Source organism: Pongo pygmaeus, chromosome 20 (assembly GCF_028885625.2).
Source record: "Pongo pygmaeus isolate AG05252 chromosome 20, NHGRI_mPonPyg2-v2.0_pri, whole genome shotgun sequence".
Taxonomy (NCBI): Eukaryota; Metazoa; Chordata; class Mammalia; order Primates; family Hominidae; genus Pongo; species Pongo pygmaeus.
This window is the reverse complement of record NC_072393.2, coordinates 6,011,680-6,023,796: the sequence shown is the minus strand read 5'-3', so window position 1 is coordinate 6,023,796 and position 12,117 is coordinate 6,011,680. Positions and strand designations below refer to the sequence as shown.

General features: G+C 44.4%; 1 protein-coding gene across 8 annotated transcripts in view; it reads left to right on the top strand.

Annotated features, from left to right (window-relative positions):
* The window catches only part of RFX2 (regulatory factor X2), a 117,428-nt gene that overhangs the window by 6,465 nt on the left and 98,846 nt on the right, over positions 1–12,117 (top strand). For 2 of the 8 annotated variants that reach the window (XM_054463134.2, XM_054463131.2), the window contains exon 2: positions 8,631–8,721. The exons of 4 other annotated variants lie outside the window; for them this stretch is intronic. The gene's annotated coding sequence lies outside the window, so the exon portion shown is untranslated. Of the gene's footprint in view, positions 1–8,627; positions 8,722–12,117 lie in introns of all 8 variants that reach the window. 2 more of the 8 variants (XM_054463133.2, XM_054463129.2) reach the window with 1 other exon arrangement.

Sequence of the window (12,117 nt, the reverse complement as noted above, 5' to 3'; positions counted from 1 at the left end):
AGGGGAAAGAGGAAAGGAAAAGTTGCAGGTCATAGTGCTGGGTGTTGTAGACCAGGGCTTTGGGGCACAGCAGAGAAGGAGTTAAATTGTGGTGCCACCGTTTATTAGCTTAGTGGCTCTGGGGCAAGGTTTGACATCTGTGAAATCGATAATAATAGCTCATGTGGTTGCTATATTAGAAATAATTTCTATAAGCTATTTAGCACAGGGGCTGGCATCTAATAGGTGCTCAGAAAAAAGTAACTGTTGTTATTATCATTATTATTAGGATGAAGCAAATAAGTAGTAAGTGGCCTAGGATGATCAGTTTTTTATTGTGGTTTCCTGACCAGTACCAAATGCTAAGGAGGCATTTAGTAAATACATCTTGCTTGACTGAGTGGTCGGGCCTCATGCTGTCTGTTTTAGGGTAGGAAATTCCCTTAAATTAACCTAGAAACTCATGGGTACTAATATGTCCCTCTGCAAACATAAGTGCTTCGTAAGAACAAAAACAACATGAAAAGTTGTTGGAGTCCTATATCTTGGTTGTGGCATGGGTCCCTCTGAAATGACTCCCCAAACATCACATTTATGATGAGTTTTGGGGAGTGGCCAGCTCTACAGATGAGAACATTTTAAAACTGGTTTCCCTTCTCTGTTATCACTGGCTCTTGGATGCCAACACAGTCGGAGTCTGGAAATGAGCCACTTGGAGCTGGGGACTGGCCTGGTCTTCGTGCCAGGACTTGAGTTGGGCCCTTAGGAGCAGACAGCCTGGCCTTGCTGCACCTCAGTTGTTTTTTCCTGAAAGTGCATTCCTGTTTTATGATACACAGGTCTTGCGTGTTTGAAAACCCTGTTGTATGCCCTGGCAATTCCTTATTCTTATTTTTAATGTTTGTGAATTCCATGACTTTCTAAAAAGTACAGTTGACTTGCCACTGCCTGTAGATGATACATAAAGCAGATAGATTTTAAATGCTGTCAGTCCATTTGCACCTGCTACACTCCATGTTTCAAAGTGGAGAAAAAGCTGAAAAGCCATTAAAAATATGTAGAACTTACATGTAATGGTCCGATATAGTGATTATTTGTCATTTATTACATAATGAAGCCCAGATGTGCTATATATGGTAAGCCTATTTCTACTAAGATCTCTGCAGTTATTTTGGACGTGTGTGCATGTGTTTGTGTATATGTCTGAGACTGGAGGGTGAGTAATTCATAATAAGAAACTTATTAAAAAAAAAAAAAAGAGATGAAGTCTCGCTCTCTTGTCCAGGCTGGAGTGCAGCCTCAAACTCCTGGGCTCAAGCAATCCTCCTGCCTCAGCCTCTCAAGTAGCTGAGATTATAGATGTGAGCCACTGTGCCTGGCCATAAGAGGCTTCTTATATTTGAAGTTCGCTGAAAAATTGAACAGTAGACACAAAAAAGCAAGGCCGTGTGATGCGGACCGGGCTTCTGGCGTCCAGCAGTTTTTAAGGAGGTGACAGTTGAGCTGAGACTGAAATGAGGAGAGGGAACCAGCGCTGTGGGGTTCAGAAGGAAGAGCCTTCCAGGCAGGGGACAGCAGGTGCAAAGGTCCTGCAGTTGTGTGGCTGATGCCTGGCGAGCAAAGCAAGGAGAGGCAGAAGAGGCAGGGGCAACCTGCAGGGCCTTGGAGGCCATGGGCAAAGTTTGGATGCTATTCTAAGTATAAACTGGATCATTGGTAGAGTTCACATCAGCCTGTACCTGTCAGATCAAAGGTGTCCAGTCATTTACCGGAAGACCTGCTTTTCAGACTCCTGACATTTGTTCTTCATTCATTCCTAAAATCTTCATTCATTCATCCTTCATTCATTTATTCATTGCCTTCTTTGAGTAAAGTGCTATCCTATCCAGTTACAAAGACCAAAGACCAACAAGGAAGAGGAGTCAGTATCAAATAGGCTTTGCTAGATGTTTCTACAGGGCACAGAGGGCAGACAAAGTGGGGAGGCCAGCTATCCCTGGAGCTAAGGAAAGGTCTGAAAAGAGGATGTGGATCTGAACTGCATCTTGAGAATGGTGTTCTGCAGGCAGCAGATGGGGGAGAGGGGTGTGGCCATGTTTTCAGGACTGGGCAGTCCAAGTTTTCATATCTCCGTGAATCTGATGACTATACTCTATATAAGTAGTATCATAGAGTATTTGTGTTTCCGTGACTGGATTATTTCACTTAGCACAATGTCTTCAAGGCTTATCCATGCTGTAGCATGCATCAGAATTTCCTTCCTTTTTAAGGCTAAAGAATATTCCATTGCATGGGTATGCCACATTGTGTTTCCCCATTCATCCATGAATGAACACTTGGGTGGTTTCCACCTTACAGCTATTGTGAACCATGCTAAGCAGAGATCTCGAAGGGACTCTTAGGTGGAGGGAGAACCTGGACAGAGGCTCAAAAGGCAAAGGAGGAAATAACTTCAAGAACTGAGCCCCATGAAGAGTGAGATCCAATGGCAACCAGAAAGATTAGACTTGCCTAGGTCCCATGTGAAAAAGGATTGGGTTCCCACAGAAAGGCAGAAGGCTTAACTCATGAACGCCTGTCTCCTGGAAAACTGTTGAAATTATACCAATGATACAGAAGTCCATTTCTAAAGCTGCAACAGCACTTAATTATACTTTTTTAAAAAATGCAAACTGTTTATCTTTTAGAAACTGTGCCATGTTTCCAAGGATACATTTCTGTCCAAAAGGTGATCTATGGGGAACGGCCTTAGAAGCAGTTTCCAAAAAAATTACCAGCCCACAAAAATGTATGCGGGCTCCACCCAGGCCAGTGGAAACCCAAAGAAAATAACACGAAGGCCTTTTTCCCACCTCTCCTGTCCTTCTCAGAATACATACAGACAGATGTAGCCTGCCTTGAGAAAAAATATATTTGGAATTCCAGACCCACTGAAAACAGACTAAAGGATGTGCTTCTGATTTTAAAAGGAATTATTCATTTTCTTGAAGAATTCACCCTACTAGGGACTTTGGTGAGGAACTCTCTGGGGTCTCCATCCATTTCTTTAGAAAATATTTGTGGGCCTGAAATATCAAACATCTGAGGAGCTTATAATTAGTTAAGCATTTACGTGTATTAATATATCATCATGTGGACAGCTGAGAGGGGAGAAGGCACTAGACAAATTTAAAATTGTTAGAAACCATTGGCAACTGATATTCAGACCCTAAGTTAAAAACAGGATATATCTCAGGAGCAAATCTTTTGTGTAAATCCTGGTAGTTTTACTGCAGACCCTTAAAATGACAGACGCGGGTGAGTAGAAATTACTTCTGGAAATGGATATGATTCAATTAATTAATTGATTCAATTAATTAATTGAATCAATTAATTAATTCAATTAAATCAATATAATTCAATTAATTGCCAGCCTTGGTTCACACTGATGACTGTGCTCATTGGAGAGACTCAGCATGCAAAAGAAAAGACTCATCAATTTGCAGTTATTTAATTTAACGAACTGCGGGATGGTGGAGTCAGCAGCAGCGGCTGGGCCGCAACATGGCGCCTCCCACCTAGACTTCCGGTCTGGAAACTTCCACCTTCCTCCAATTTACGTGGGCCTGCATGAGCCTACTTCTCTTCTTATTCTAGTGCCAGTGGCCTCTGGAGTCTTGGTCCTTCTTACTGGAAGTAGCCCTCCTCTCCTGTTACAGAGGCAATAATTCTCCAGCCTTCAGGTGGCCGCCAAAGCCTGCTCCCTAATCACTTCCCGTATTGTCTCCCTGCGGCTCCTTGCACAGACCTTGGGTTCCTTCGCCTCTGGATTCTTACTGATCTCTTCGTCTTCTCCCAACCACCTTGTCACGTCTCTTTGAGCTATGTCAGGAGGAACGGAAGGGCACTTTCTCACTACTTTTGTTAGCCAAACGGACAAACTGTCCCCTCCCCTTTGTTGTAACCACACATTCAAGGCTTCCTTCAGTCCAGCCCCATCTCCCTTTTCGTTGCCTCCCTTTCACTACTCCAAATGAGCTTGCCACACTTTAAATGGGTCTTGTACTTCCTTATCCCTTCTCTGTAATGTCATTTCTACTGAAGAAAATCCTACTCTTCCCTCAAGACCCTTCTTTAATCCCCTCTTGCCATGGAACCTTGAGATTTTCATTGAGGAGTTAAGTTGGAAAATATAAACTAGAGCTGAGTCTCTACCATGGCACTATTGACATCTGGGGCCAGATTATTCTTGGTTGGGGATACTGTTCTGTGCACTGTAGGATGTGGAGCAGCCTCCCAGGCCTCTACCTGCCAAAAGTACACTCCCCTTTCCCCAAGTGGTGACAACCAACTGCTTCCAGACATTGCCAAATGTCCTGAGGTGGGAGTGAGGGTGAACAGAATTGCCTCCCAGCTGGGGGCTGCTGGACTAATCAACCGGAAGTGGCAAGGACTGCAGGCAAATTGCCTCAGCACTTAGATTTAGCACTGCAAGGCCACTTCAACAGGTGGTAGTGATTTGTGCGTCTCATTTCCTATTCTTGATTGTGACAAGGTTCTGGAGGATGGAGACAGCTACCCCTGCCACAGTTCCCATAGGCTATGTTGTACATAGGGCTTCATATTTAACATGTGAGGGAATGAAACACATGAGCCCGAGTGCTCTTCAGGACGGCAAGGCCTACATCAAGATGGTAAACCTTCAGTTCTTAAAAAAAAAAAAAAAAAAAAAAATCATGCAGCCCATGCCTGAGATCCAATAACCTTCAAACTCCATGTTTTTGATTTGGTCTCAATTAACATTCCAGCTCTTTCAATATGTACTTTTCCTTTACTAAATTTCAAAAGAAATTTTAATCAAAGACCCCTACTGTTAATTAATTTCCCTTTTTACCCAGCCAAAATTGCAAATGAAGTTCTTTTTCCAGCAAGTTCGGGGAGCGGGGAGGGGTTTTATAACAGAGCTGCTGCTGAGTCTCATTGCTAGGAGCTGAGTACACAGTGGAGAATATGAAATCCCGAATTCTGTGTCCCAGCCCATTGCAGTGGCTTGATTTGTCTCTTGTTTTGCTTTGGAACTTTTCAAAGATTTCACTCTGTTAAAAAGTCAATTTGGAACAAATATAGAGCTGTTATGTCTATTAGAATTGTTTCAGCAATGAAATGTGGCACTCAGCATTTGTTGAACCAATGAATTCTCCTTTTTGCTCTGCGGGAAAGCAAGGTTATAGGGTAAGTTGTACTTTAACCCTTAACTTTTTTGTTTTGTTTTTTTGTGGTTCAAACAATTTGTGAAAGATTTGAAGGCTGCATACACTTGGGGTCACCCCAAAAAGTCAGCCCTGGGCCACGAGCAGTGGCAGAGGAAGCAGTTACAGAGAATTAACAGAGTTACATAAAATTTACTCACTTTGTAGGCAAATATTTCTAACCTTGGCTCCCTTTCTTAAAGATCTATTTCCCCAGCTTTGTTCCCCAGCTCAAAAGCATTTCCCAACACGTGGATCTGCTACCACTGGATCTGCCAAAGCAGAATCCTCTTTTTTTTTCCAGTTCTTTTTTAGGCCTTCCCAGTAGGCTGAGGAGAAAGTCTCTCGTGGGTGTTAAGGTATCTTTAACCCCTCTATAACACTCCTGACCTCTCACGTTTAACGAAGAACAGACTTCAAAACTCGAGAGCTGAGTGTTAAAGAAAAATAGTAGATGGTAGTATTGGTGGTCCTGGAATGTGCTAAAACCACCAAAGAGACACTGACTCAAGGTCATTGCCCAGGTGGCTCTGATGAACTTGGACGAAAACGCATCTCGCCGACGTCTCTCTTTATCTTGCGGCCTCTTTACAGGTGTTATTATCAGCCAAGCACCCACTGCGCTGCCTCGGTGCAGGGAGAGCCCCCTTTTCTCAAGTTCCCACAATGTAGCCCCGCATTTCTAATTAGACCAGTAAGAGTTCTCATCAGGAGGAGAGGTCATTTTTAAAGCAAGTCAAAATATAAACCACTTAGGCTGGGATAAACTTCATGGGTAGCAAAGTTCTTTTATTGTTTCCAAATAGACACTCTGGAATAAATTATACATTTAGTTGTCTGGTTACAAAGCTCTTAGATAAAATAACGTATGACGTCATTTATCGAGTCATTCGCCTTCTCTGATCTATATAAGAATATTCAATGCTGTGTGATAACATTTTTGATTCTTGTATAAGAAAAGAAGAAAGAGGGTTTTTCAAGAACAGCAGAGTGTTATGTTGGCCACAGAATCAAGCAAATGGGCAAAAAAGCAGCCCTCAGTAAGGAGTAGCCAGACTTTAAAAGTAGTGCCTGTTAGATCACCAAGGTTATGTTTTAAAAATAAAGGGAACCTGGCACAGTGGCTCATGCCTGTAATCCCAACACTTTGGGAGGCTGAGGTAGGAGGATAGCTTGAGACCAGGAATTCAAGACCAGCCTGGGCAACATAACAAGACTCTGTCTCCACACACAAAAAAATTTAATTAGCTGGGCCTGGTGGTGCACACTTGTAGTCCCAGGTACTCAGGAGGCAGAGGTGGAAGGATTACTTGAGCCCATGAGTTGGAGGCTGCAGTAAGCCGTGTTTGCACCACTGCACTCCAGCCTGGGTGAGAGGGTGAGACCTGTCTCTAAAATAATAATAATAATTAATAATAATAAAGGGTTGCCGTGATGTTACCCATGGGTACGTACTATGTGCCTGGTGGGTTACATGTATTACTTCTAATCCTTGTAAAAGCCCAGTGGAATTGGAATGATGATCACGCCCTCAGAAGGGTAAAGATATCTTCATGCATGTCTCAGTCCTTTGGGCAGGTAGCTGAAGAATCTTTCCTGCCACTAAACTCCACGCAATTTGCCTTTCTCCTTAGTTGCTTCCCCTCTTTGTTGCTCAGAAAGGGTTGGGCCCAGGGTCTAGGAAGAAAGGCAAGGCCCAAGTGAAAGAGAGATGTGTGGGTCCCAGCCTGGGCACTCTGCTCTTGCCAGAAACCCGAGTAGCCTGGACCACTCATTCTTCCTCCCCAGGGTCTAGTCCAAGGCTGGAGATGGAGCTGTCTCCTCTGTTGCCCAGTGTTGAAGGCTAGGGGTCATCTTGTCTTCTCCCCACTCTCCTTCACCCCCACTAACCCACTGCCCTCTTTTCTACTCACTATTTCCTATAGGTCCCACCACCCAAACTGGTCTTGTATTGATTCTTCCCTTTCTGTTTCTGATTATACTGTTCTAGTTCAGACCCTCTCATTCAGGACTGTTAAAGTAAACTTCCGATTTCTTCCCTTAGATGAAGGGTATGGCGTGGGTCCTCTTGTTCTGTGTTCTTCCAAATCTGGTGCTTCTAGCTGCCCTCGACAATGGCCTTAAGATGGTGGGGGACCTTGGGAGGGGGAGACCACATGATATTGTGAAACATCATGGAATACCAGGAGTGCATTGAATTAAATCATGTGAACTCATATTTTATTAATGCAACATGATTAAATTATAAGAAACGAGGCCAGGCGCAGTGGCTCACGCCTGTAATCCCAGCACTTTGGGAGGCCAAGGTGGGCGGATCACGAGGTCAGGAGATTGAGACCATCCTGGCTAACATGGTGAAACCCCATCTCTATTAAAAATACAAAAAATTAGTTGGGTGTGGTGGCGGGTGCCTGTAGTCCCAGCTACTTGGGAGGCTGAGGCAGGAGAATGGCGTGAACCCGGGGGTCGGAGCTTGCAGTGAGCCAAGATTGCGCCACTGCACTCCAGCCTGGGCGACAGAGCAACACTCCATCTCAAAAAAAAAAAAAAAAAAAAAAAACGAGAGTGTGCGCAGTATCAACTATGAGCATACATTCTTTAAAACTGCTATTGATTGGGTGAGACAGACTGGTGCAGGGCTTCCCAATAATGTGAAACCTGCAGGGTATCACATTATTTTTTGTTTTGTTCTTGGCTACTCTTCATTAGCAGATAAGAGGAAATATCTACCAAGGGTTTAAGAAATATTGATAGGGAAAATGTTTTAAATTCGAGGAACCTATTGAATAAATATTTCTGTAGATTGGCACAAGTGCCATTGTTTTATTTGAGCAGTGCCTTTATTTTATTTGAGTAAAGGAAGCCCACAGGATGTCTTAGTATTCCAAGGAAGTGGGGATCAGCAAACATTCTCTATAAAGGGCTAGATAGTAAATATTTTAGCTTTTGCGGCCCAGCTGGTCGCTATCTCAACTACTCAGCTCTCCCGATGGAGCTTGAAAGCAGATGTAGACAACATGTGAGAGCTTGGGCATGGCCGTGTACCAATCAAACTTTATTTATGGATTCTGAAATGTGAATTTCATATAATTTTCATGCATCACAAAATATTTTGATTTTGATTTTTTTCTAACCACTTCAAAATATAAAAGCCATTCTTAGCTCATGGGCCATACACAAACAGGCTAGTGGCTGGGCCAGATTTGGGTGGTGGGCCAGATTGGGTAGTTGCCTGACTCCTGCCCCTATGGTGCAGTCCAGGGGCTCTGACTCGCATCTGTAGACTTTCTCCAAGTGGTCAATCCTATTTACCCCTTTATTCCCCGAGCTCCAACCAGCTTGGTTTCTTGACCCCTTCCCTGCCCCACACACCCTCCCCTTGTCTACACCTCTGCCTGATTTTCCCTACCCCACCTCCAGCAGGGTCCAGGACGGGATGCTGCCCAGACTCCCCTGCCCCGCTGTTTATGGTACCCTGTTCCATCTGGAGTCTGCACCTGTCACCTTTTGCCACGTAAGGAATTATCTGTGTACGTCTCCTTTTCTTTCTCACCCCATCCATGCAAAACCCTTGAGGATAGAGGCCATGTCTAACTATATTTGTGGGACACCAAATAGAGTAATTATTTGTCAAAATTACATGAGTTCTTACTAGATAGAGATCACATCTACATCTAAAAATCATTTTGCTTACTTTCTAGTAAAATAGAATCTCTTAAGATATTTGTGAATTCTTAAACTTATCCTGAGATGATTTATTCTAAAGGTCTTCTAGATCATTACCAGCCAATATAGAAACATAACACAAGCCACGTGTGAAATTTGCAATTTTCTACTAGCCGCATTTCATTTATTTATTTTTTTGAGATGGAGTCTCACTCTGTCGCCCAGGCTGGAGTAAAGTGGCGCGATCTTGGCTCACTGCAAGCTCCGCCTCCCAGGTTCACGCCATTCTCCTGCCTCAGCCTCCAGAGTAGCTGGGACTACAGGCGCCTGCCACCATGCCTGGCTAATTTTTTGTATTTTTTAGTAGAGACGGGGTTTCACCATGTTAGCCAAGGTGGTCTCGATCTCCAACCTTGTGATCCACCTGTCTCGGCCTCCCAAAGTGCTGGGATTACAGGCATGAGCCACCACACCTGGCCTAGTAGCTGCATTTTAAAAAGTAAAAAGAGACAAGTGAAAGTAATTTAATAATATATTTCATCCAATGAACTGTATTGAAAATATTCATTTCAATATATAATCTATATGAAAAATTATTGTTGAGATATTTCACATTCTTTTTGTGTGCTAAGTCTTAGAAATGTTAGTTTGGACCAGCCCCATTTCAGGTGCTCAGCAGCCACGTGTGGCCCTGGCTTCTATACCGACTGCACAGGTAAAGGTGTTAAAGCAGGCACAAGTTTTAAGTCAACTCTTCCTTTTAAAAGGCGACCACTATATTGGCTACTTACTGGTGTGCAGATACTTCATAGCCGTGAAAACATAAGGTCACTCACAAAGTCTGAGTAGCGTGGGTCCACCTGACCTCAGTGTTGTCCGTTTTCTAAAGTGACCATCACTGGACTTTGTAACACAGGTGGTGCCCTCCAAGCCACCTGAGTGATCTGTCCCCAGAATTCCCTAGTGACCACTTCAGGACTTTGGGATCCTGTGTGTAGTCCCCATAATTCTGACTGCTTCTCTTTTACATTATTAAAAATCTTACCTTTTCATCATAAAAAAAAAAATCCAAATCATAAAAAAGAAAAAAAGAGCCTCTGGCTGCTTCTTCCTCTCTCCTCTGCCCCTCCCACCACTAAGAAAAGTTTGGTGTGGATGGTTTCAGATATTTCACAGGCCTATAAAACATACATACGAATTCTTTAGTGTTTTTGCATTGGGATGTAATTCACATGCCATAGAATTCACTTAATGTGTACAATTTAGTGGCTTTTAGTATATTCACAAGGTTATGCAACCATCACCACCATCTAATTCCAGAGTCATCACCCCAAAAAGACACCCTGTCCCCATTAAGCAGTCACTCCCCACCTCCCTTCCCCAGCCCCTGGCAGCCGCTAAGCCACTTTCTGTCTTTGTGGATTTACCTGCTCTGGAAACTTCATGAAAATGGAATCATATAGTAAGTAGCCTTTCATGACTGACTGTTTTTAGCATGATGCTCTCAAGGTTCATCCACCTTGTACCATGTGTTGGTGCTTCATTCCTTTTCATGGCTGGACTAATAGGTTTTTGTTTTGTTTTGTTTTGTTTTTTGCAAAAAAGAGATCTTATTTTGCTCACTTTTCTGCAACCTGCTCTTTTACCTAATATTTAGCCTGTATCTTTCCTTATCACTCACTATTGTGTTTGTGCTTCATTCTTTCTACTAATGGTCTGATATTCCACTCCTGTCCTAAGTACTTACTTAGCCTTTTATTTTATTTTATTTTATTTTTTTGAGACAGAGTCTTGCTCTGTCGCCCAGGCTGGAGTGCAGTGGCACAATCCCGGCTCACTGCAACCTCTGCCTCCCGGGTTCAAGCAATTCTCGTGCCTTAGCCTCTGGAGTAGCTGGGATTACAGGCACGTGCCACCACGCCCGGCAAATTTTTTGTATTTTAGTAGAGACGTGGTTTCACCATGTTGGCCAGGCTGGCCTCGAACTCCTGAGCTCAGGCAATCTGCCCCACTCAACCTCTCAAAGTGCTAGGACTGCAGGCATGAACCACCGCCCCCGGCCTTAGTTATTTATTCATAGGCATTTTGGTTATACCTTCCACTTTACTGCCAATGCTGCAGTAAGCACCCGTGTCCAAATATATTTGTGTACACGTGTGAGATGTTTGCCCACTGGCAGCAGGGAAATTGCTGAGCCCGATGGACTTCCTCCCCTTGGCGTTAGCTTGCCGCCACTTACATCTGCGCTCCATTCCTACTATAAAGGTGACTTTCCACTTTTGTCCTCTCCTGAAACTACACCGCCTCCAGCAGGACCGGAGCCACCTCCTCGCCTCCCCGACACCACAGGGCCTTTTTTTTTTACCACATGCGTGTCCTTTGCCCTAAGTCCCCGTCCCACTCCTTGCCTCTCAGGCCAACACAAACTCTTTACCTTCTTAACATTTCAGAGTAGCAGGTCCCAGACCCTTTGACAGCCTCGTGAAAACTTGTGTCCCCACCCTCCAGGAGAATGCACACTGAACTCACCCACAGTGTTCTGTGGGCCACTTAGGAGGTGCTCAGACCCCCTGGCAGCCTCTCCCTCCCCCGGCCCCTCCTCTGGAACGTGTTCCCTGTCAGCTTGGCTCTGCCTATCCTACAGCCCACGTGTGACTGACTCAGCCTCATTCTGTCACCGTGAGCTGCGCCCATGCTCGCGTGTGCCTCTCGGGGAGGCCTGGCTGCTGGGCTGGTTTGCGCAGCCACAAGTTCATGCTTGTCGCCCTTGAATCCTGCGCGGACTCGAGCCTAGCAACGGCTTGTCCCGCCCCTCTGAATTCCCTCTGGACGCGTGGCTGTAAACTCTGCTACCTTTATTCTCCAGCAGAGCACTCATTCTGCTGCCTTCTCAGCGGAAGACCTTCCTTCCAGCAGCCCAGGATGCAGCCTGCGGGGCCACCCTCCGTCCCAAGCTGCTTTCTTGGGTCATTGACCCCCTGCTGCCATGGTCCCGGTTTAGGGACTTGAGCCCCTGCTCTCTCCAGCCCGAGGAGGGAGCTCAGTTGTGCAGCCACTAGATCCTGTTCTTGAGTGTCTTCCTTGCTGTTATAGTTGGCTTCTTATTATGGTACAAATTCTTTCTCTTTAACTCTACGTAAACAATTTAAAACCCGAATTCCTGTGACCTAATCCTTGATAAAGTTATTCATTCTTTATCTGAGCTTTTCTCCTATTTTAAATTCAGTGAATCATGGTTTTCTTT